This window comes from Perna viridis, chromosome 1 (assembly GCF_037379345.1).
Source record: "Perna viridis isolate PV_CMFRI_1.1 ecotype Kerala chromosome 1, ASM3737934v1, whole genome shotgun sequence".
Classification (NCBI taxonomy): Eukaryota; Metazoa; Mollusca; class Bivalvia; order Mytilida; family Mytilidae; genus Perna; species Perna viridis.
The window spans coordinates 48,967,155-48,994,850 of NC_142445.1; the positions used below are offsets into that span (position 1 = coordinate 48,967,155).

The 27,696-nt window shown below is 32.5% G+C and overlaps 1 pseudogene across 1 annotated transcript; it reads right to left on the reverse strand.

Moving 5' to 3' along the window:
* Positions 1 to 7,844: 7,844 nt before the first annotated feature.
* Positions 7,845 to 27,482, reverse strand: LOC148629136 (uncharacterized; annotated as a pseudogene). Its single transcript, XR_015915083.1, has 12 exons — positions 27,466 to 27,482; positions 18,791 to 18,916; positions 18,017 to 18,101; positions 17,699 to 17,772; positions 17,294 to 17,353; positions 16,611 to 16,775; positions 15,672 to 15,862; positions 13,734 to 13,832; positions 13,055 to 13,285; positions 12,654 to 12,720; positions 11,943 to 12,031; positions 7,845 to 10,847 (listed from the first exon to the last, which is right to left on the reverse strand). The product of XR_015915083.1 is annotated as an uncharacterized LOC148629136 (transcript).
* Positions 27,483 to 27,696: the final 214 nt, after the last annotated feature.

Here is a 27,696-nt window from a genome sequence, read left to right on the forward strand (position 1 = left end):
TGGACTTTGTGCATGCGGTGTTGCCATAGATGTCGCAGCGGTACGAGTTCGAGTCCCGCGGAGGGAACAACCAAAAATTTGCATCGAAAATTTGACAGTTCTAACATCGTTGGGAATTTTTCAGACCTTTCTACACGTTTACATAACTTCCCTGTATCAATTTGATCCGATGGAGCAGTGTAGCGAATAGAGTCGTCACATTCTGAGACGTATATATATATATATATATATTCCCGGCAAGGTTTGGCAGTGTTTTTCACAAAAAAATGTGAATATTTGTGGCGTAATTGTCAGATATTGTTGTGATAAATGGTGCAAATGTAACGCTTTGAATTTTACAAATCCATAGGTACCGTGGCTTGGAAACTGCTAGAAGAAAACCGATGAGAATAATAAACATAGATTGACACCATACATGCATGTATGAAAGAATAATGTAAAAGGCGCTTCCAATCAACTTTCCATGCTGCGTAAATTGTTTACTCTTAGTAGACAGAACCTGGACAAAATGACTTTGCCTATATTGTACCCTTGTTTGGAAGATGCCTGTGAACTTTGGGATGATTGTACACACGATGATACGAACAAAATTGAACGCGTGCAACATGAGGCTACAAGAATTGTTAGTGGTCTTCCAAAATATGCAAATATAGACTCCTTATATTTTGAAACTGGTAAGGAAACCTTTCGATCTAAAAGAAAAAGAAGGAAACTTTGTTTTATAAAATTCACCAGCAATACTGTTCATCTTATCTAAATGACTGTTGATCACCGTATCAACGAGATGTAAGACAAAGAAACTTGCGAACTGATTCTGATTATCGGCACCCGTTTACAAGATTACAGTTATATTCCAACTCCTTTTGTACGTCCGCGATTAGACTTTGGAACAGGTTGTAGATTATGTAATATTCTATACACGAAACTTCGACATTGGTGTAGTGCCCTGAATGCAGATCTCTTACGAGTTAATTTTATAAATGATCCAGGTTGTGTCTGTGGCTGTGACGATGCCATACATTACCTTTTGGGATGCCCATTATATTTAGAGGCACGTAAGAAATTGAAGAATGATACTGCCTTTTGACCAGAACTAACAATCGAAACTTTGCTTTTTGGAAATGACACATTATCTAATGATTTAAACAAAGATATGTTTAAATCAATTCAATTACTCATCAAACAATCAAAGCACTTTGACAAAGGATGATCACAGCAAGCAATTTTAAGTTCATCTTGTTAATATTACCCTTGTTTTATCACTTTTATACTTTTTTTTTATTTCAGATAACTATTGTCACATATATTGAAATGACAAGTTCATCACATATGATAACACACACACACACAAACACACACAAACACACACACACACACATAGCAATAAAATATGTTTAAACTATTTGAGCACTATTAAGCATAATTTAAAAAAACAGGTAACAGCATTAGAAGTCTATTTAATTAACTCATAAAAATCAAACTTTCACTGCCAAACTTGTTATAGGTGAACTGAAGCGCTTGAAGGTGAGCATTGCAATACTTGGATTCAATGCTTTAAACCTTCTATTTACAATGCTACCAGTGCACCTGGTCCATGCTCCCAGTTTTTAGTGGAGTCCAAGTTGCTCATTTACTTTTGTTACTTTGTATGTATGATTTAAGTTACTTTATATTCTTTGTTGTGTATGACTGTTTTCCATGTCTGGTCTTTGTCCTTGGATTACATTCTTTTGATTACCGCTATAGCCTTGGTTCCCTTGATTATTCTTATACTTTGTGAGTAGAATTAATATCAACATAAATACGCCTAACAACATTAATAAATGGCGATGCATTTTTGAGACGCAATACTTGAATCGTTACGGTAGCTTGAAATGCTAATATCATTCACATTATTTTAAATATTAATTTTGGTTAATTTCAAATATGTACCATTTTAATGCAATTTATGTTACATTATAAATGTTAGTACTTCCTACTGTAACTGTTCATAGTTAATGAGAATAAAGTACATGTAAAGAGGTAAAATAATCTGAAACGTATGAATTCGTTGAATTTAGAAATAAGACGTATTTGAGCAAAACACATAATTTAATACTTAATTAATTACAAATATAAAAATTTATGAATGATAAAATCAATTCCATTTCTATTTTTTAAGTTTTGTGTATTGAGCTTAATGTTGTAACAATTTTATCATATCTTGGCAAATATTTTGCATATTTCAACAAAATAGTGCACATCTTGGCGAATTAGTTTAAAACATATATTTATACTAAAACAAATTTGAATAAGTTTTGTCAGTTTTGTTTTTGATAATAAGCATTAAGAGTTTAAGAATTTTTTTAAATGCATATTATCCTTAAATTAATTTGTAAATCATAATGCTCAAACATATTTTACATATATTATACAGGCAAAAATATACATATAGTTTACAAACAAAGTTTAACTTTAATTGTTAAAACATAACCTTCTTTTTTATTTAAACCTTCAATTAAAAGTGGGCAAACCAAGATTAGGTACAATAACTATATTAAAGCAATTTTAAAATTGATTGTGGTGAGTATTTATCTAATATCAACCAATAAGGGTATGGGCTTGGAAATAAGTAAGTAGATTATTTATTATAGTGACATGTGCAATTACAACTGTTTAAAGCAATACTACTTAAGGTCAAACATTTTACACCCGGCCGAATGGTCCTATAAGTCATCTTTCTTTATAGAAACATTTGTATAAAATTATCACGGATAATGCTGGACATAGTCACAATATGAAAAAGAGAAATACGAAAATTTAACGTTTCTTAATGTAAATTAGAGTTATAATAAAGGAAAAAAAACATAGTAAGTAAACTTTGATTTACTCATATACCAATTAAGTCGTGTCTGAAATGCGGACATTGAATATTTTGCGATTTTCCTTGGGAAGTTCACCATGAAATAACACAATTTATCATCCTTGTTCATAGTAAGAAGTTCATTGTTTGACAGAATATCAGCAAAAAAGTGTCTCTCAGTTCACTGTAAAGCAGACACTCAAATACGAAATGTATCTCATTTTCAAAACAATTTTGAATTTACAGAGTCTTTCCACGGGTTGTTCACCATTGTACCGACCAGTTTCTATTCTTAACGGGAGTATCCCAATTCGCAGTTGAGCTAAGTATGAACATTCGATTTTACTAAGGGTCAGAATAATGTATGTTCTTGTTCAAAAGTTGTTTTTAACTTAGCGTAAGTTCTAAGCTTTGAAAATGTAATTATGTCATCTTTCCCACAGCTCTATTATAGCTATCTATGTGTGTTTCAAGCAATGTCAAATCAATAATTTCCTTACGCTAAAAAAAATTCAATGAAGTCTAGTTTTAGACTATTAGAATAATCTTCAGATCATTACACCAATTATTTCGGCATCTACCATAATCGTGAGTGAAACACTGTTTAGTCAATCGACTATCTTCAAACTTGATCAGTCTATTCCATAAACGAACCACATTAGTTCGATGACGATAGTTACACGGAATCCACCCAATGTCTCCATAGATGGCGAGTAACGGTGCATATCTGTGTACTCCAAAACATATCGTATTGCTCTATTTTGGATGTTTTCCCGAGTTTGGAATTTACGACACCCCCATTTTCCTAATGAATAATCTAGTATAGGTGCCTCACAGGAATAAAATAGTTTTTCATATGACTTAATTCCAAAATCCTTTAACCTATGAATGTTCAATATTATTTTTCCTAATGCTCGATCGGCTGCCTTCGAAAGCGCTTCAGCGTTTGTTGAAAATACTCCATTATAAAAAAAAACACAACGGGAAGATATTTGTACTCGTCTACCATTTTATTTCGGCTCATTTTAAATTCAAATTCTGGAGGTTTACATTTAGGTTTCCTAAAATGGATGCATTTCGATTTTTCAGTGTTTATCAAAACCCTCCAACATTTACACCAATCGTGGAGCACATCTAGTATGCGTTGGAAATCGTTCTCATTAACTGCCAATAGTGTTATATCGTTAGAATAAAGTAATGCATACAGTTTTTGACCAGCTAAGTCGATAACAAGGTTGAAATCATTTAGTTCCATACTAAAGTATATAGTTTTCCGTTTATTCTAACACAAGATTTGGAGCAATAGTACATGCTTTCTATAGATTAAATATTTTACCATCCACGTGCACATTGATAAACATCATGTCTCTATCAATAATGTCAAAGCAGTTTCTCAAATCAATAAAAGCTTCAAATAGTTCATCATTGTTTTGAATCGCACTATTAAGTTTGAAAATATGGTTTTCGCGCAAACGATTTCTCCTTAATTCATTTTGTTCGTTGACAAGAATATTGTTATCTTCAAGGTAGTCTCTTTGTCTCATATTAATGAAGACACTGAACAGTTTACTGATGCAAGATATATGTAATTAACGCATGCCCCTATAGTTCATCCGGATTCTTCTATCCGTACTACTGTCTTACAGAATTGGGTATATAACAGAACGTCTCCACACAGCTGTCAAAGAAAACCTGCAGTTCTACCACAACACTTGTTACTATCGTAGTGGTATTAATTCAATGTGGATCCCGAAAAATTCGAAAGATCTTTTGGAGACAATCAGTTCAAGACTATTATCCGAATATAATAGCATAAAAACCTATGGTTTTTCAACACTGTATACTTGTATTCCCCTACTAAATTAAAATCCTTAGATATAAATATTATCGTTCTTGGTAGAGATTCCTCGTACTTTGGAAGAAATAATTCCAATTCATCTTCCAAATATACAGAAGAAGATGTTTACAAAATGCTGGAATTTTTAATCGACAACATATTTGTCCAGTGTGTTGGACGCGTTTTTCAACAAACGGTCGGCATTCCAATGGGAACAAATTGTGTTCCTCAATTTGCTGATCTTTTCCTTCACTCTTATAAGGCTGATTTTATAGCTGATCTGATCCGAAAGAAAGAATATCGTTTAGCTAGATCCTTCAATCTCAGTTTCCGCTATATAGATGACGTATTATCTTTGAACAATCCTAATTTTGAGAATTTGATACATCGTATCTACCCAACAGAACTTGAGATAAAGGATACTACAGACACTGTGAAGTCAGCCTCATATCTTGACATACACTTAGAAATCGATGGTAAAGGAAAACTACTGACCAAACTTTACGACAAACGTGATGACTGTTCATTCAATATTGTCAATTTTCCTTTTATCTGTGGCAACATTCCTTCAGCACCCGCGTATGGAGTGTTCATATCACAACTCATACGTTATGCCAGAGCTTGTCGAAACTACGCAGATGTTTTGTATCGCGCTAGAACTCTAACAAATAGGCTTCTGGAACAGGGTTATACTACTACAAGATTGAAGTCTTAACTACAGAAATTTTATGTCGTCATCATGAACTCGTGGATCGTTATGGTGTATCCATCTGCACCATGAAAACTGATTTGTTCAACGGGTCATAGTTTTCCATTCCTCGATTGTCTACCTCGGACTTGACTTTTAATGAGCAACTCGGCGGGTGTTTCTAGAAAAGCAGAGGACGCTTACCCTACCGGTGCACCTGGTCCATGCTCCCAGTTTTTAGTGGAGTCCGAGTTGCTCATTTGTTTTTGTTGCTTTGTGTGTATGGTTTTAGTTACTTTATGTTCTTTGTTTTTTTATGTCTGTTTTCCATGTCTGGTCTTTGTCCATAGATTACTTTCTTTTTTTATTACCGCTATAACCTTGGTTCCCTTGATTACTCTTTCAAACTGATGGGATGATGTTCGTGTCAAACACTAACTGAAAAAAGTTAATGTAGCGTCTCGATAACTCGAGTAAACTTAAGCACATTGTATGTTATCCGACCAAGTCCACAGGCGGACCTTTTTTGCGTTCGTAACGATTCTAGGGAGTTCTTCCTTTGTAATACATTGTATTACTGTTCATATGTTCATTTGGTATATATAATGAATCGTCTATGTTTTGTTCTAATTATTGTTTGTGGAGTTTAACCTAGTTATAATGACCATTATTGAACTCATCACTGTTGCTATCGTTGTATAAATTCTGAAAGTCTATGCGCCATTTTTTAAGCACAGCATGTTCATCACTCACTGAATTTCCATGTTCATCAATAATTTCAATCGGTACAGATTTGTATTGTGTTGGACCGAGTCTACTAATTTTCTTCCTGAAACCCTTGGATTTTTTTTTGTTGACAAGAGTTCTATGTCATTAGCTTTTACTCTTCTAAAATTCTTTCTCTGTTTTTCGTTACATTTGATCAAATTTGTCTCTTAATTGTTTGTATGCTTGTCGTAAAGCCGTTTTAACTCGCATATTTCCACTCCACTTTAAGAGTGTCCTTTCTCTTTTGCTCATATCCCCCACAACTCTAAAATTGTATCATTCAAGTACGGCTTATTGTGCTTATATCGTTTTTGTGCATTACGTGTTTCTGTTTTAGGAATCTTGTCGTCCATTTCATTGATGATTTCTTCGCATAAATTGTCATATATAATACCCACATTTTCTTGAGTTTCTCGTACAACGCTCGTTCTGTTCAATAATATTTACCAGAGCCCGATGTTTAATTTCACCAGATGTAAAATCTTCTAGTAGTTTGTCAAATATATATCATGCATGATTGGCTAATCTATTAGAATATCTATTGTCTTTCACATTATAATGCGGTACTTTCAATTCACAAACAATTCTATTGGTATAACTTCAAAATGTCTAAAATCTTCGAACGAATCTTGAGATAAGCATATTTAGTCAACTACAGCCTTTCCTTTGCGAGAGATAGATGTTTGTTTGTTTGTTTGTTTGTTGGGGTTTAACGCCCGAGCAGCAATATTTCAGCTATATTCAGGGAGATAGATGTAAAATTACTATTCTGTGCAAATCGTCCGTTTAAAACACAAAACTTGACTTCATTTTAAAATTCTATGAATTCGTGCCCATCCTGATTAAAACATCTGTCTGTAAACACACTATTTGGCATACTGTCTGTTCGGCTTAAAGTTTCTGACAAAGAACCGATTCTTGTATTAAAATGTCCTGCTAGCAAAATATCATCAGTCAGAGTTTATGTAAATTTGTGTCAAAAGGTGAACAAAGAAACCGTGGCAGATCTCGGAGTTTATACAGTGCTGCAAGTAATTTGGGCAAGTGCTGACTAGTACTGTACCTCCCTTTTTATGCTTACTTTTATTTATGGATTTACATGTCTAGGTACAACTTAAACCTTTTTTTCAGAGACAACAGGTTTATTTCAACATAGACTTTGGCAGGTGGACCAGAATTTTAATAAGCAGTGTCTTTTTTCACTGGGTCCACTAATTCATGATTGCTCGTTTATCATACTGTTCAGTTAATGATGGAATATCATTTTGGCTTGGTACAAGTTCATCTTAATTAAACATTACGCAGAATTTATGTAACTTACCTTTCTTATTACTTACGACGGCTGCGAAAGTTATATGTCACATGTTCAAGGATCTAGCTTAATAGAATTTTTCATATCATTTTGTTTTGTCTAATAGGTAAACAAACCTCAGTTAATTTCACCGAAGAATTATGATGGTAAAGGAATAAAAATCTGATACTGTTAATCAAAGCCGCCATACAGTTCATCTTCAAAATATGACATTTCTAGACCAGTACTACCAAAGTGACATTATTATGACCATCTAAGTATGTTAAAATAATTAACATGAGTTTGTTAATAAACAGCTAGCCTTCATTCAATGCGTTCTTGGCAAAATGCAAGGACAAAACTTCCTGATAGACATAACAAACAATAAACAATATAGTATTAAGCATTAGATATGTATTATACATGTATCATTAATTACCAGTAATTATGAACTAACCGGTACAAGATTGTGGTGCATAAACGAATTATATGCAAAATCATTACAAATCTATATCAATAGTCCAGTATTCTGTTAATGACAGTATTATATATTGCAAAGAAGTATGAACTGCAGCCTACAATTTATGTTTGCGATAAACAAAATTTACCCTGCGATTCCAAATAATAAAGAAGATGGGGCTTTTATAAAGGATAAAAATTGACCAAATACTGTAATAAGTATGTACGCGCATTTTAGACAAACTTATTCGTATTTTTTTATAGATTGTATAGATAAAAAAACAAGATAAAAACATATGTTTCAACTTTTGAAAAAAAAATAAAATAAAACTTAAATATTTTATTTCTATTGCATTTTAAAATCTTCCATAAAATATCATTATGTTCTTCACATGCCATTTTTAAGTTTAAAAACATATCAAATCAGAAATACTGTGAAATTGAGTGAGATATTAATTCTTAAAGTTGGTTTATCTCTATTTCAGTCAAGTCATCTGACAGCAACTATTTTCCTTCATGCTAATCTACATATCATGCCAACCTTAAAAAATCATCATAATCGTATTTTTTATCAATATAAGTTGTAAAATAAGAGATACAAATTGTAAGGCAAATAAGTTTGGCCAGCAGGAATCCAAAATGTACATAAATATTTAATACAGTAAAAAAAGTTGTATATTTGGCCCATTTTCTTCCTTTATAAAATCCCCACCCTCTTTATTAGGTGGAATCAGTTTATGGGGACCTTTGCTTGCAAGGTTTTAACTTATTGAACTCGCAAGTTAGGATATCTCCCTTTGGAGTCATCCAACAATAATTATAATCCTTCATGCTAAACTATAAATGATGCCCAAACTTTTAAAAAATCATCTAAATTCCTTGAGCACTTTAGATAGATAGATAGATAGATAGACAAGAAAGGTAAAAGGCTCACTGATAATGAAGTTGAATAGTCTGTTCCAAATTTATAGGTGTCATAATATATGTATGTATATGCGCTATTTGCTGTCACTGTGTACATGTAACAACATTGTTAATAATATGTAACAGAATGACAACTATTTTTTATCTTATCTAAGCACTATTTAGTACAAATGAATTTAATTTTTTAATTTAAAAAATAAATTCAAAACAATTTAATTAACCAAAAATATACTTATAACTACATTTTCAAAAGCAACTTGAATCTAAGGTAGGAGAGTTGATATTATTCACATTGTGTTAATTATTAAAATTGTTAATATCAGTACATCTACACTGTTTTCACATGCAAATTATGTTACATAATCAATTTTTGTCTATTTCCTCTGTAACTGTTCATAGTTTATGTGAAAAAAAAATAGGTAAAAGAGTATTCAAGGGAATCAAGATTCTAGCGGAAGTAAAAACCAGGGACAAAGACCAGACATGGAAAACAGACCCACATAACAAAGAACATAAAACAAAGATTCTAATAGTTAATGTTCAAATGAAAAATTCATTGAATTTGAAAATGAGATATATTTGAACTAAATGTTATTAAATGCTATAAACTAATTACAAATATTAAAAATTCTAAATGATACAATTAATGGAATTTCATTCTTTTAGTGTTGTGTATTACGCTTAATTTTGTAACAATTTTACCACATTTTCGCAAATTTGTTGCATATTTCCACAAAATAGTACACATTTTGGCAAATTAGTATAAAAAATTTCTTATACTGAAACAAATTTGAATACGATTTATCAGTTTTGTTTTCGATAATAAGCATTATCAGTTCAAGATTTATTGCATAAAAATGCATACTGCCCTTAATTTTACAATTTTCATCTAGATTTCTGAATCAATAATAAATGTTTGAGTCTAAGGAATACATTTTCATTAAATAATCAAGTCATTTTGAAAACTCATGTTGCAATAAGCAATCAAGTTACTTGAACAATCATTTTGCAATAAGCAATCAAGCTACATTGAAAAAAAATCATTAAAGTATCATGTGTCATTTCCTATTGTTTATCTCATCTGCAATGAAATCTTCTGGTTAAAATGATGACATGTACTTATTTCTTGTAGATGTGATCCTAAGTGTACTTGGAGATAATCCAGGAGAACAATTTTAGCCTTAAACTATAGTTTTGAATATGATTTGGGATCAACTTCATTTATATAAAAAAAAACAACATGGAAATACGGATCTAATTATAAATTGAAACACAATATGAAAATAAGCCTTTACCACCCTAACTGAACAAAGATGTTCCATTTAGCAATAACTACACAGAAAAAAATCATGATGAATTGAATGGAGAAATAACAATTCAATTAATAAATCAACATTTAACAACAGTGAAATAAAATTATACAAACGAATCACTTTTACCTTAACATTTACCGACCGATTAAAAAAAACAATTATCACAGATTTAATTTAGATTTCTACTAAAATAAAGATTCCCTGCATATATATATATATATATATATATATATATATATATATATAGAAAGGTCTGAAAAATTCCCAACGATGTTAGAACTGTCAAATTTGAGATGCAAATTTTTGGTCGTTCCCTCCGCGGGACTCGAACTCGTACTGCTGTGAAATCTATGGCAACACCGCCTACACAAAGTCCAGCGCCCTAGACCACTCGGCCAGCTAGGCTATATTAAAATATAGCTTTCGCTGGCCGGGTCATTCCTCCTCGTAGGAATTTTTCAGACCTTTCTATACGTTTATATATCTTCCCTGTATCAATTTGGTCCGATGGAGCAGTGTAGCAAATAGAGTCGTCACATTCTGAGACGTTATATATATATATATCTTTACAAGATATACAGTAACTGCTTATATTATGAAAAAGTTCCATCTGGAGCCATTGTAACGACACACTTCTCCTTTCTGGCCTTTTCTGCAGCAAAAACTAACATATGACTATAAAATGTTTCATCTGGTCCTGTACGAACTTTCAATGGATCATTGCTCTATTTAAATTAAAAATAGGTCATAATAAAGATGAAGTCATGTTAGGTATACCCAACTCTTTTTAAAATTGAGATGGGGCAGCAACCAAAGTCACTGTCAACTTATGCCTCAAAGCTTCAAACTACATTAAAATATGAATCAGTCAAGTAGGAGCCAAGATTTTTGTTACAATTTTTTTTCTGTTTTATTCAAGTCACATACCAAATTTTTAATTATCAGTTAATTGGAGTTGAGTTAATTGCAACAAAAGTCAGACAGAACAATGAACTGATGGACAACGCGATTCCAATATACGCCCACTCATTTTGGATTGGAGTATAAATTGTGACAATATCATTTTAAATCGTCAACAAGTACATCATTAAGAATCATAAAGTAAAATATTTCTTCTTCAATATTTACCGAATTACTATTTAATGATCATACAATGTTAATATGAAACAGTTACACATCCTTTTTCCATTTATCAATTTTCTTGGATTCAAATATATCAAATTTCAGAGGTTTAAAACAAGATATGTGTTTTAAAGTGTAACAAAATAATTTGAATGTGTGCAGCTTGATACAACCGCAGTAATTGAACCCTGAACAGTTCATAAAATTGTGGACACAACATTCAAGACTGATAGAGCAAAGTTTGAGATAAAATGTTAAACACAATATAAGTTTCTAACACAGAATAAAAGAGTTCTGCAAAAAGTAATTTGTGCTGAACAGGAAGTTTATATTGGACGGCAACCAAAATTGTTTACAATCATAAAACTACGTACCAAATTTTATGCCCACTTGCTAAGTGGCAGCGGAGAAAATTTAGACCGGAATGATGGACAAAAAACAAAATAACAAAATAATGAATTAACTGAGTGACAAAGAGACATGTTGATTCCAATCTACCATAAACGTGTTAAGTTGGGGTATAAAGCACAAGAGTTCTTTAACTGATAATGTATGTATGTGCTTCATTAACGATTTAAGCAATACATCCTTGATATGATACTAAAACTAATTCAGGGGTCAGTTTACTCATTTCTTCATAAACATTATGATATTCCTTTCAAGGCAAACATAAGCAACTCTGTTCAAATATTACTCACTATAATGGCATCGACAAAATTTTCAACACAGTAGAAATTTGCCGCTTCATGACCTAACAACCCCTTTTTGGTTCCAATACTAAGCTTATCTGAAATATAGAATAAATATAAAGTATGGTATTAAACAAAACAAAGCTTAATCCAAGCACAACATAACATAATAGTAAGGGCAATTTGTAGTCTCAGGTTTAAAGTGTATGTTTACGAGGAGGAATGGCCCAGCCAGCGATTACCAGTATAACCTTTTTTCCCTTGATTACTCTTCTATAAATATATATATGTATATCTGGATAATATTCAATGCCAAACGATCTTTCATCTTTAAATGTAAACTTTCTGTTCTCATACAAACAAAAAACACACATAGAACACATGTGTATGATATCTCAGAGGTACATTTTGATGTCGTATTAAGCTAGAACTATGAAGCTATGACGGTAAACATGGCACCGATCAGCAACTTATTATGGAGTAGTGATATATAATTATGTAAATCATATGCGAATGTAAAGTACTGAAATTACGAGTGCAAAAAGTCGCTAACAATTGTAGCGACTTAAAAATACAGTTAAAGCCAAAAAGTTATTATTTGACACTAAATACTCAGAAATTTGTTTGGACATGCAGTAACATGTTAATACATGTATGACATGTATAGACTGAAACATAATTAATGTTAACTGCTATATATAACTAATAATACAAACTTACCATGATCTCTCCTTGTAAAGTCATATACAATTATAGACTGGTCTGCACCATTACATATCAATTCACCCTGAAAAACATACCAGTGTTATAACTGTTAAGAAAAATAAAGACACCAATTAGATAGGTGTTTGAGCTGGAAATCTGCTGGAAGGAATTTTTTCATTATATACTCACGAATTGACCTATGCATAACCTGATTAAAAATTCTCCTTTCTTTTTATTCAAAGGTATCTTCTTTTAAGAAATTTTGAACTTGCCTTTAAAATGCTTATTTTTAGAAAGAAAAGAGAGAAAAAATGCAAACCAATTTGTTTTAAGAAGTCTTACTTTAGATACTGTTCAACAAATAAATGAATATTAATGAGGGAAATAACTCTTAGATGAGTACTACAAATGTTTACCTTTGTTCCAAATAGTTTGACTTTCCTATCCCAACTATCCTCTGTAAATGCAACCATAGTTATTGTGGCAGTAGCCCCATTTTTAAACTGCATGTTTACCACCTGATTTGACATGACATCATTGTCACAGTCATATACACATTTGCCATAAGGTCCATTGTTCAGAGCACCTGTTATATTTTCTATATCAGGAGTTGGTGTCAAAACTGACAGTGGCCAGTCTCTATGACCCTAAAATGTGTATAAGCTAATGAAATAATAGTTTCCTTATCACAGTCTGTAAAATAAAAGCCAAATGAAAGAAATAAATTTAGAAAGTTATCAATAGGTTAGAGTAACGCTACCATGTACTTTCAAGTTGATTTATAAAGAACTATATTTTTGTAGGTTTTCTTCCTCTTTATCGGACATGAACTTCATCAAGCAGCAGGAATGGTGTCTTCTAAGAAGCAAATGATACATTTGACTAACGTTACATATCAATAACATGAAGGGGTATAAAACATGAAATTTAATTAAGAAAGTGTTTTAAATGATGTACGAAAATGCAAATACTTTCAGATTGATTTATTAAGAACTACGTTTTTGTAGATTTTTTTCTACTTCAAGGGACATGACCTTAATCAGACAACAGGACAGGTGTCATCTAAGAATCAGTATACCACAAAAAGCCATATACCATTTTGACAAGTTCTAGGTAAAGTTTCTTTGCTGAGTAAGGACAAACTCTCTCTATAGAGGCCGGACAATCCATACATCTCTTGGCTGCACCTTCTGGCTGTACGGTTATATACAGTATTAAAGTGATAAAACAATGATTACTAGGATAATAATGAGTATAAGTAAATAAGGTAGTAAAAACGGAGAGTAAAACTAAAAATTTTATTTTCGCACTGCAGAAGAATTTTTGTTTCAAAATAAAATTGGAAACTGATTTTTTTTTTAATCCATAGAAAATCAAATGGCTGCTGCCTTAACAGTAAAAATTAAAACAATAAATAAAATTTTATATATCTATTTACAGAACAGTTTTTAATGAATTGCCGTAATGTAAAAATTTTGTATATTATTTGAATAAAATCTTGCAAAAATCACAAACATTAAAGGTCGATTATCTCAAAATCAAGTTTGGTGTTTTCAAATTAAAATTCCTAAGTATTTTCATCAAACATTATCTCTAAAAATAAAATAGGGGATTTAATAGGACATTAATGATACCCTGCTACATTGGGTAAAACAACTTAAAATTGCCATAACTTTTGTGTAAATAATCCCATTATCTGCATTAATACTTAATAGCTATACAAAGTTTTAAGAAACTCCTGCAATATCTTCTAAAGTTATCATCTATAAACTGTTGAGGATAAACAAACAAACGAACACGCACGAAGGGTATCACACAATACCTCGCCACTTTGTGTGGTCATGTATAATAAGTAGGATAAGCGATAGACAAAAAATACTACGTATGACCTACTTTGAATATTATTATCATTGTTTTTAAATGTATGGACACAAATGAGCTCTAATTTGAACTGTAAATGTTTGACACACTATAATCTAGACAAATAGAATATAGGACCAAAACCAAAATTATAATACAAGGCAAGATTCATCACATAAATCACTGTAAGATTCATCACACAAAGCATTGTCAGATTCATCACATGAAGCACTGTCAGATTCAGCACATAAAACATTTTATAGAATTAAACAATTCTGCGAAGCCCTTAGTACAATTTTAATTAAAACCTAAGTTTGATTTTGAAAAAAGGACCCTCAATGGAAAAATCTCAATATATAATAATTGTCAGCATATAAAAAAAAATCTTATATGAAATCGCATTGAATGTAGTTAAGAAATAAGCTATCTATACTATTTGAAACAAACTTATTTCTTGCCCCTTTTAGGAAATTGGTAATTAAATAAACCATAACCAAAGTGGAAAGGGTTGTTTCTTCTATCAAGTAAATACAATCTTTCACTTCTTTTATTTCCACTTTGTCTGATACTTGTCATTCTCAGACATGTTTATGCTACTTTAAAACCAAAAGCACTCTTTGTTATAATTTAGGAAGAAAAGTATTGAACCTTGTGTCACAATCTGTAGAGCGTAATTCGAATTTTGAAGAAATTACAGCAAATTCGTAATGGTAAACACCTCTGCATTATATTGAAAACTGTTGTACATATACAAAATCAAAAATAGAATGAGTAACTAAAACTCGATTGCTACTTACGGCATGCGCAAAGCGCAAATATGTGATCTTAACTTAATGCAATGGAATGATACTCTCGATAAAAAATCAAGTTGACGCACTGGTTAATTAGCCAGGAATAACTAAAAATGAAAGGGAATAGTACCAGCTGGTCACCTAAAGTATTCACGTAAATTGGCCAACTGACCTTGTTTCTGAAAGTAAAATAATTTGACCAAAACATAAAACTTTCTCACAATGGTTATCACCCATCCAGTAATTTATAAGGTCAAGGTCATGACAACACTTAGCCAATAAGAAATTAGAACTCTCCTCTTCACTCCTCCAGTTTCCTCTCACAAATGAATGTACAAATTGCCAGTAACCAACCTGAAATGTCTTAGAATAGATTACCAACCTTAAACTCTTTTTTGAAGTGGCTTAAATGTCCAAATGAGGAAATCTTTTCACATCTATTTTGTGGTCCCATCCAGTAGTTAATAAGATCAAAATATCATGACAGCACTTTGTAAGAAGTGAGGTAGAGCTATCCGATTCCTTGTGCCAGTTTCCCCTGACATAGGAATGTGAAAAACGCAAGTACCCTACCTAAAATATTAAATGGAAAATCTTTGATTACTATCACTATATATTCACTAAATCTGCATCTTTAAATGAAGCAGTAAAGATTATCTCGCTGTATAAATTTTCATGATAGCAAAATTTGACAGAACTTGCCAACTGGATAACTCTGCAGCAGTTTTTGAATTATAAATTTTTAGATAAGAAATGGTTGATTTTGAGTAAAAACTCTCACAATGAACACTTTCAAACATTTGCAGATTAATTTTCAGTTTCATTTTAGGCCATTATGAGCCCTCCTCCTTTTAAAGAACAAATAAAAAAAGATATTGTATCTTAGAGTCACAATTATTGCTTTGGATGCATTAACTTTATATTCAACTTAAATATTGGGATCACATTAGATGTGATTAAAGTCCATACATACATTGTATTGATGTCAATAAAAATTCAATATTTCACACATAAATCATGCAAACTTTTAGTTTATGAACTTACATGGTGTTAATTTCTATCAAGTAAAGATGTGAATTGTCCTTGTTTTGAGAACGATGTATGTTTTTCTCCTTGTTTTTGGGTATTTCATTCTCCTTTTTGAAGTATATATTTAACATATACTGTAAGCATTACAGGTTTAATGTGCTGTATATAACAAATATCACATTTATTATGTGAATTCTACTTGTTTTCACTACAATGTACTTATTTCTCCTTGTTTTGGGTATTTCCTTCTCCTTGTTTTAGGTATATCAGTAAAATGTATCATAAGACTTACAGGTTCTAGATGCTGTATATGAACAACATCTCCAATTCTACCACTATCTATAACTTCTTTAATCTTTGTAGCCCATGAACTGTACCTCAACACATGGCAGACTTGTAAAATAACACCCTCTGATTTACATGTTTCTACTATTGCTCTACACTCCCCTTCAGTTTGCTGTAACAGTATTTTACAACGAACCCTTCAATTAACACCAATTACTGTATATACTTAAAGTTGTAACTTTTAATTTCACTTTTTCTAAAAATGTAAAAAATTAGCAGTATAGAACTTAACAGGGCCTAGTTTTTATTTTCTTTCTCTTTGTAATAAGCATGCTAAAACAAACATATTGCATGCTGTGTAATGCTAGATATACCCCCACTAGTGCAGGAAGTTGATATCAGACAGCAACCAAAATTTCCTACAATATACGTTATGCCTTGTTTATATAATGCCAAATACCAAATTTGATATCAATCCATTCATTTGGGAATCAGGGATGACATTTTGACAAACAGACAATGGCAGATGGACATACATCACCCACTCAATGAGTGTAAGTATAACATAAAAACAGCACTTTTTTAAATATTTTTCAAACTTCCATCAACACAGGAACTTTGGTTTACATTATGCACTCCTCATCAAATAAAGATATTAAATTATATTAAGATTTGATTAACTTGACTTACAGCCATTGGTTTTTCCAACAAAATCTGGTATTTCAACTTGGCAAAAGCTACAGCCGGCTCCTACAATAATCCAAAGAAATTAAGCCAACTAACAGAGGCATACTAATGGAGAAATGAAGGCATGATAACATTTATAGGGTGTGACATATTAATAGACACACAGACACCTAGCATTTCTAAGTTCCCTGTCCTGTCATGGGAGATAACAAAAAGTGAGTGAAACCATTTATTCGATTTTAATATTAATGCAATGTTCAGCATGTAGGAAAGGTTTCCTTGAAAATAATAAGATAGATTTACACTAAGTAATGTCTCATGTTTATTTTATATGTACCAACTAGTAGAATTAACTACAGACTACACTATCAATGATTATTTATGAGAGTGATAACAATGTTATATTACCACATGAAGTCTGTCTTGTGTACAAATGAAAACACAGTCAGCAAACTTGTCCATTTTAACAACATCTCTCCAGTCTAAAAAAATACAACAATAATTATCTTGATAGGTGATATTGTACAAATAATAAGCAGAAAAAGTTTAAGAAGCAACAAAACATTGACAAATGTAATGGTTATTAAAGTATAAATGCAATATTTATGTTTCATGGATATTTTGTTGATTATTTTTCAAATACCGAAACATTAGCTAGGATACATGCAGTTGACTTAAAGTTCATTATTTCGTCGTTTTAAAAATCAAATAAAATTCTAAAAAAACCTTTGAAAATATTATCCTTTGAAATTTTGAATTTTTCAACAAATTTATTTCTGTAGTCATTCCTTGGTTCAGCGACGGCTATAATCTGAAAAAAATGACAATATCATAATGTTATAAAAATTCTAACAGGTATGGCTAGTTTTTTTTTTTCTTGACCTCTGTCGTTCTATGGTCTACATGCATAAATACACCTAATACATTTTTTTTAACTAAACAAGCCTGTATCTACAACACAAATCTTCAGAAATATATGTTAATATGAAGCCTACATTGGTTTACAAACCATTATTTAAAATAAACCAGTATGAAATAAACCAAATAAAATATAAGCAAAGCTCACAAAAGAATACTACCAACTCCCCAGCCAAGGCCAGTGACTTTAAGGTCAAATTATAAATAGTCATCGAACATGAAATTAAAGTGGCTTCATTCTAATAAAAATCCCATGATGTGGCATACCTACATAACGGTCCTGTTAAAATATCAAGTAGCTCTGGTAAGAATTTGCAGATATTTTAACAGAAAAACTTGTGGAGGAACGGACACCATGACAAAATTATGCTTCCTCCAATGGGTGGCGTATAAAAAACATTTTATAATCGATTACATATTCGACAAATTAAAACTGTTTTGTTTGTTTTGTTTGTTTTGTTTTGTTTTTTGTTTTTGTTGTTGTTTTTTGGGGGGTATTTTCTTCTTTATTTTATTATTATTATTATTTTTTTTTTTTTTTTTTTTTTAATCACAATAAATTACAAATATACACAAACATACCTTCATAGGATGTCTTTCGGCAAAGGTGTATGCTGCATAACAATTCCCTCTGATACCAGCTCCTATCACAATTGCTGTTACTATTTTAGGCATTGTTACTGGTATACTAATGTATATCAAAAACAACTAGGAAGTAAACAAAAACAAAAGTTAAAAATCAGCAAGACATCAAGTAAAACTGCAGGTAGGTCAGTTTTTACATACAGTATTTATGATGAATATTTCTTTGTGTTTGAAAGCATGACAAATCAAAACAAAGAAAATGATGTCTAACTGGAAATTTAACTTTAATGTAAATGATTGTATGAAATACCAAAATAATTCAAATCATAGCTTCATTTTACATTCAAGGAGTTTAAGGGAGAAGCAAACTGTATTATAGACAGAATTTACAAAGCAATAAACCATTCAGAACTACCAAGTCTATTTGTTGGGATAGGAAATTCTTTGTTTCCAATCGTAAATATCTTCGAATAAAAAAATTGATTTATAGAATGCTCTGGAGTATCTGTTCGAAAGATCGTTCAAAGAATTGTTTTATAAATAAAGAAGATAGCTGCAACTCTCACAAGTTAATCAAAGCTACCTATGAAACGTCACCTTGCTACACCTCCTAGTTTTAGAAGTGCCTGGATATTTGAATAAAACAAATTTCGAAATTTAAGCTTCCAGGTTTCACAGGTACATGACGTGGTTATTTTTTGTTTTTTTGTTTTTTTTGTTTATGTTTTTATTTTTGTTTTTGTTTGTTTGTTTGTTTGTTTGTTTGTTTGTTTGTTTTGGTTTGGTTTGGTTTGTTTTTGTTTTGTTTCGGTTTGTCTGTTTTTGTTTTGTTTGTTTTTGTTTTTGTTTTTTGGGTTTTTTTTCGTTAAAAAGAAAGAAATACAAATCGATTTCGTATTTTTTTTCTTTTAACAAAAAAAAATCCCCACTCTAAATACCTGTGTCTGTGCCTGGTTCAATATATAGTATATAAACATATAGATAATATCGTACTGTCTGTATCCTATATGAACCTAAACCTAAACCACTTTTTTGTGTATCTGAGTTGGAGCTAATGAAAAAATAAAAAAACAATAAAAAAACTGTATTTGTATTTAATTTTGGTAATAGAAGGTGATAGTATACACTCACGGGCTCTTCTGTAGAGAGACATTTGGAAGATCAGTGGGCAATGGATATCCTGCTATAAAAAATTCTCGCGGGATGTCCACGCCGTATTTCAGACTTTTTTCATTTTTTAAAACCCAACGGCAAGCGTTTTCTGAGAGGGCTGGATCCAGCGTTTAGAGTTAAGAACATCAGACGATATTATGGAGTTTCATCCGTCGGATACGATATAAAAAAGTATGAGTAAAATAATAAAAATTCCTTTTTACATGAAATTCGGTGTTACCGGTAGCATCGATCCGTCCCAAGTCGATCGGTCCCCAGATTTTTCCACCCCTCTTTATTTATATTATATAAATTTATGTATATAGAATTTAGTGTGACTGTCATATATATACCGACACTTGTGAACTACAGCCAATTTTATTTATGACTTCGGTCATCACACTTTTGATATATTCTTAACTAACAAATGAAATAACTATAAGATTTTATACACTTGATCAGAATTTAGAAAAAAATGAATAATACATGGCCTACAATTGGCCCTTGTGGCGCTCCTTTATAAATTTTCTCCCACTTACTAAATGAGGATCCTGATAAGACACAATGCTTTCCATTTGTCAGATACTCCCAAAGAAGGTTAACAGCTGCATCTGATACACTGTACGCTTTTATCTAATTTATCTAAAGAGTAATGAAGGGAACCAATGTTATAGCGGTAATCAAAAGAAAAAAGATCCACGACTTCATGATCACGACCATAAAACTTCTGTAGTGATGACTTCAATCTTGTAGCAACATAACCCTGTTCCAGAAGCCTATTTGTTAGAGTTCTAGCTCGATACAAAAAGTCTGCGTAGTTTCGGCAAGCTCTGGCATAACGTATGAGTTGTGATGTGAACACTTCATACGCAGGTGTTGAAAGGATGTTGCCACAGATGAAAGGAAAGTTGACAATTCTGAATGAAAAGTCATCGCGTTTGTCGTAAAGTTTGGTCAATAGTTTTCCTTTACCATCGATTTCTAAGTGTAGGTCAAGATATGAGGCTGACTTCACAGTGTCTGTAGTATCCTTTATCTCAAGTCTTTTGGGTAGATGCGATGTATCAAATCACCGAAATTAGGATTGTTTAAAGATAATACGTCATCTATATAGCGGAAACTGAGATTGAAGGATGTAGCCAAACGATATTCTTTCTTTCTGATCAAATCAGCTATAAAGTCAGCCTCATAAGAGTGAAAAAATAGGTCAGCAAGTAAAGGAGCACATTTTGGAGAGCTTAGTTCGATCCTGGATAGCTCGGAATGTCCTTTTTCTACATTCGAATAGTAGCTTCTATTGCCGTTTCTGTTTTTTAGCTCACTAGTGCTACGCTGTAGTTGTGCATGAATTTTGACATTTTACCCCGACTTATTATGCCTGTCTTTTATGTGTGTGCACAAAAATGTGCTTTATGATGTCAATGTATGCCTTGTAAAATGCGCTAGTTAATGTGTTATTTGTGTTATTGCCAATCAGCTTAATGTTTTGTGTAGCGAATGTTTGTATGTATTCGTAATTACATGTATAATTTGCTTTTCTTTTTGCTTTTGATTGATGTATTTGTATGTGTAGTCTCTATGCTTTGCATATCTTGTGTATGTAATACAAATAGTAACACGATGTGTGGCAGTACGGGACAGTTCATCTAGGTGTTAATGGTGACCCGTACTACCATACATCGTGTACTAAGTTACAGCCCTATATTACTCCTACGAGGAGGAAGGACCCGGCCAGCGAAAGCTATATTTTTATATAGCCTAGCTGGCCGACTGGTGTAGGGCGCTGGACTTTGTGCAGGCGGTGTTGCCATAGATGTCACAGCGGTACGAGTTCGAGTCCAGCGGAGGGATAGACCAAAAATTTGCATCGCAAATTTGACAGTTCTAACATCGTTGGGAATTTTCAGACCCTTTTATAAGTTAACGTGTTCTTCCCTGTATCAATTTGATCCGATGGAGCAGTGTAGCGAATAGAGTCGTCACATTCTTAGACGTATATATATATTATATGTGTGTGTGTGTGTGTGTGTGTGTGCCGAATCTAAATAAAGTTTTCGTATCGTATATATTCTTATGCTAACCGATCATGTCATCTTTTCATGAAATTTAATGTTAACGTCCCCTTCTCATACAAGCAAACATGTGCATGGCATTTAAAAGGTACAGTTTGATCTCGTATGAAGCTAGAATTGACGGTTTTACGGCACCAATCAGCAGCATAAGGTAGTGTAATAATATATAATTATGTCAAGTAGAGTACGGAAATAACGGGTGTAAGAAGTTGACAACAATATTAGCGACTTAAAAATAATACAAGTGAGTAATACGGTGTCTTGTCGTTGTGTGACAATCTTCCAATTATTTCCCTGATTCCATCCTGGTTAGCCCACTTTTCACTCCAATTATCAATCAGTTGTATAAACAAATAAGTACAAAAAATAAGAAAGAAACTTCCTTACTAATTGAAAAAGTCTTTTTTTTCATATTTCGGGAAATATTTTTAATTGTTTTTGTATTATTATTATTTTAAAATTAAACTTTCAATTTATCAGACATTAATATGCAAATATAATATAAAATTATGTTAATTTCAGTATTAACTGATATAAAATGTATGATGAAGTACAAATTTTTAAATTTGCAATTGATATTTTCACTGAAAACTCCCCTATGTATAAAATGTGACTTAATTTCCTGCGACTTTTTTTCCTGTGACCTTCTAGAAGTTATTTTTTTTGTGTTACGTTTTTGTATAACTTTCGTTCCTTAACTCACACATAACTGTTATTGATTTATGGAATAGATTACCTGCTCTGAACTTCGAACTTCGTTCTTGAATGCTAAAATAGTCATTATATAATTCGTCCTCTGATTGCCGTTTCACAACTGTCCAAGGAGACATTTTCTCTTACCTTTATTGTAGACATGTAACTTATTTTGACTCTAAGTTGCTATATTTGATTCTTGCTGAGAGGAGACCTTCTATGGGTGTTGGTGATTTTCTATGGGTGTTGGTGGTCTTCTATTGGTGTTGGTGATTTTGATTTACATGTAATACTGTCTTATACATATGTAATACGCAATGCAGCCGAATAAAACTGAATACCGTTTACAGCGACTGCTTGCATTAAATGTTAGCAAGACATTTTATTTTTTCTCTTAATGGTTAGTACTGTATAGAAACATAGTGTATTGTGTTACAAATTGGTAACCTCCTCGTGCATTTATTTCGATTACGATTGTTATATTAGTCATGGAAAGTGATATTACCTTAATTTTGACTTGATTAGTAATATTTATCGATCTATTTCGGTCAGTTTACATCGAGATTTACAGGTCGTAACGCTTAATTTTACGTCCTGTTGAAATGATACGGTTAGTTGACGCTATTTATGATTATGGTTCCTTAGAAAAGTATCCTTACCAGATGTTGAGATCATTATATGTATGATTTGTATTATTTTTATTAGCAAATATTGCATTTTCCTTTCTGGAGAAAACTTGCGATCGCCATTCCATTGCACGTGTTTGTAAGAAGTATTCTGATTGGTCAGTGGTGATGTCATCAGCATATGAAAAGAGGCCTACTTTCGGCTTCAAGCAGATTCTGAATCTCAATAGCTGGTTGAGCAGTCACTTCCGAAGCCAAAAACAGAATCATACCAAACTTGACTTAGTACCACTATGAGTGATAACCACCAGAGAAAATCTGAGATAGGCATGGAATGATACCTACTCACATATGCAAATTAGCCATATGCTTGGATGAGTCATCCTCCTTTGGGGTTTCCCCTGTTAGCCGTCAACTTGGTTGAAATTATATACCGTAGCCGGGCGTAGGGAAAAATTGGGTTTAAAGTTCCAAATAAACTTCTAGTAGATGAATACTCACCAGATAACCTTCTCTGAGTTGTATAAAACCTTCTGTAGGCTTAAATTAGTTTAAAAAATCAACATCAGGTACTGATAGGATACTAGGACCAAATTGGGTTTTAGAGGAATAGGCTACTGATTTTGTCATGTTATTGTAGTATTGAAAAGAAGATTATTTATTCATATAAAGGTTATGAACCTATCCTGACTTTGTGTTGAATCAACCAAATACCAAATCAAAGGGATTCATGCAAAATGAATGTTTCGGTTTGGCCTTTTTTTTAATCGATACAACTCGGACTGAAAGGCGCCTAAACCGTTACAATACATTCTGCATATGTGTTACAATCATATTTTTCTATTATTATTTATTTATATTTGTACTTTTTTCGATAATTATTGTTTAAAGCTTTTATATACACATAACACATTTTGTGTACTATTCTTACACTGAGTTATGTATTTGTGACCTTTATCGAAGGAGATGCATATTCCTCATAATTTATTAGTTGAACATAATATTCCTTATCGTCAAAACATGGAGGCTAAAAATATAGTGCGCTTTCTTTTTGCCTTTTCCTGTTTTTGTTTCTTGGCAAATGGCTATCAATTTTCAACAAAAGTACAGGGTAAATATCAAGCTATGACACAAAAAACTTGTTTTTGAGGAAAAACAGTATTTTCATGAAAAATAATGCTTCAGAAAAGGGTCTATTTTATTAACTCAAAATAAAAGTGAAAGTAGAAAAGTCTATTCTTAGTTCGACCTGCCCTGGTGTACCAAAGTTCGTGCCTTTTTTTTTCTCTAAAATGGACCTAAAAATCATTTTTGACATTTCCTTAATGGAAAAACATGGTCAAAAGTTAGACTGAAACTCCTTGTTTATTTTTTTTTAAATCATGAAAATTTAAGGTCTACTATAGAAGCCTATGGGGCAAAGAATACAAGACTGAGACCTATTCAGATGACAGATAAAAGAAGCAGAACTTTGAAAGGACAGATTGGTGTACTGACAAAGTTTGTAATGATGATTTTTCACTCTCAGATTCTTGAGGCATTAAAGTTTTTAAAAAAATTAAGTCTATTTTTTTATCCTTCAAAATGCATAGCTTATGAAATTTTAAAAATACTGCGTACTACAAATGAGTGCGGAACCAAAAAATGCAAAACTACCGGTACCTTCAAACTTTTGATGGCGGTTGAAAAAAAAAGATGGTCAACCTCTATTTCCATGGTGATTTTTTCGACCTCTGAATAATAGTACTACAACAGAAATGGTTTTTGAGTCCTAGTTTTAATCAAAAATTACTGAAAAACTTGAAAAGGTTAGTATTGTCGGCTATGGGAAAATAAATACCACCGTTTTCCCTATAGGAAGTAACAGATAAATCCTGCCTCGGTAACTACCGACCGGTATCGTTACTATCATGTCTGATGAAAATCTTTGAAAAACTTTTTACAAATCTAATGTCGTAGACCCGAAAAACATTTCCGTCACCCCTCCATTAAGCATTTCAACGTGTCCTTAGTTGTCTGACCGCTTCATTTTCTCCTCGGGCGACAATATATCATACTTTAGAACTTAATAGTAGAGTTTTGTGTAGCTTTCTTAGATAGCAGAAAAGCCATTGAATTGTATGGCGAAATGCCCTTATGGTTAAATCATATAATTGGGTATTCGTGGTCATTTATGGCGGATCATAGATATGTTCTATAGTAATACGCAAAACGCTGTTGTTATCAATCAATGCGCGTCTGAATATTTTCCAGCCATGCAAGGTATCCGATAAGGTGGCGTACTCTCTGGTTTCTTGTACTTAGTTTTTAATAATGATCTACTGAAATGACTAGATGAAGGTCTTGGATAATACTATAAAATGTAGCGCCCCAAGCCTTGCTGGCGATGTAACATGTGCGGCAACAACACCTTGTAGCCTACAAAAATGCTCGATATTTTTAGTGATATTGCGCGTAAATGGCGGTTTACATTCAATGGCAAGAAGTCATGTGTTATGCAGTTTGCGAAAACTAATGATAAGACAAACTTTATATAGAAAATTATATATCAAGTCATCCTTTCATCCGATAATTATACCCATTTATGTATTGAATAAGCTACAATGTTTATTATGAAACACGCTCAGAGACGACTTCCTATAAATACCAATTCGGATAATAGTATACGTGAAAGTATGGTTGGACTGCGTAACATTATATGTGAAATTGAAAAAGGTAATTGTACTTCTTTGGTTAAATTTGTAATTTAAATACTCATTATCTAACCAAGAAGGTGTTTCTGTACAGGCTTTTCACATTCTTACTAGAAAGCAGCCATTTTGGCTTTATTCCTCATATCGTGAATATTATTCATGAAAATAATCTGTCAAACTTTTTCCAAGAATTTATATCAGATGGACATTTTCTAAGCAAACAAGAACGGAAACGAATTGTGAAAATGCAATAAACCAAAGGCACGATTCCGATAGAGATTAAGATCTTGACGATTTTTTCTCGCTTTAAACAAATATACATTACTATCTCAGTCGCTAGAATATGGTCCACAAAATGTATGGAACCGAAAAATATTTTTCCATCCCAAAACTGATTTCATGTACACCAAAAAGACACACTCGGCCTTGCAAATAATGTAACAGAACTTTCCATGATGAAATGATTCATGCATGCGTAGATTGTACTATTGTATTTTCATTAACTTGGCATTTGGTGGGATTTACTTATCGAGAATCTTCCGCTGGAGCACAATGTCGAATTGAGTGAGTGTGATGACATGAATCACTGTACTGCATAATGCTCGGAAAATAGCCAGCCACAGTACTCAGAAAAAGTGAATAAAATTCCTTTCCAACGATTGTGCTATACCCACGTTGTAAGGGCTTCTGCAGCCTACGACAAAGAACTGCATTCTTGTAGGATCACGGTGTGACATTGCCAGCATTTCTTGTGGCTTTTTTGTTTTCTTTGTTTTTGTTTGGTTTTTTTTATCTCCTGTCAGCGTGCTCTCTCTATATGCTTACTTGCCCCGTGCAGGTCCGGGTGTTAAAAGAATAGGCCTGCAGCAGCGCTAAGCTTGTCGTAAAAGGCGACTAAATAGTGCTCAGAAACCTAGCCGGGGGCTAGGCGCCTGCTCACAGAGCAACTGGGATGTGTGCCCCAGGTGGTGGAATGGGGTACCCCTGGCGTGTTACATGCTGGGGTTGTCAGGCTATAATACGGAAAACCTGACCGCAAACCATAGTGGTGCACCGTGTTGGGAAAGATGCCACGTTCCTCGCACGTTAAAGAACCCTGCTGTGGTATTCGATAGGAGTAGGAACCTTTGCGCTCCGCCACAGGAGGCTAAATTGCCCGACCTTAACTATCAAATATGATATAGAGGAACCGCTGTATTCATTTTTGATATAAGTCCAAAAAATTATGCCGTTTGGGATGCTAATTTTGTTTTGCTTGGTCGCCTCCCTTCAACATAAGAGGTCAGATTTAAAAAAAAAATACCTCAGCCATCATCACAATTATCTGGACTAATTTGATTTTAAGGTCCATCATTACCTTTCGACAAATATGGGTTCAAGACATAGCACTCCCTAGATATGATAAAGTTTTTAAGTTAAATCAAATAAAATCTGACCTGATGTTTGCTGTGTTCATTTTATCAATTTTGCAAGGTAAACTGAGTTTATATAGGGACTTTATATCACGTTATATACAGTCCCTGGTTGAGATACTGTTTGAGATTTTCCCCATGTTTTAAAACGTCATTCAAATAAACATGCTGGTGAATAGAAAATTGTTGAAATTGTCCGCCCTTTTTCTCAAATTTCTCAAAAGTGGCTAGACTGATTGAGATGAAACCTATTAA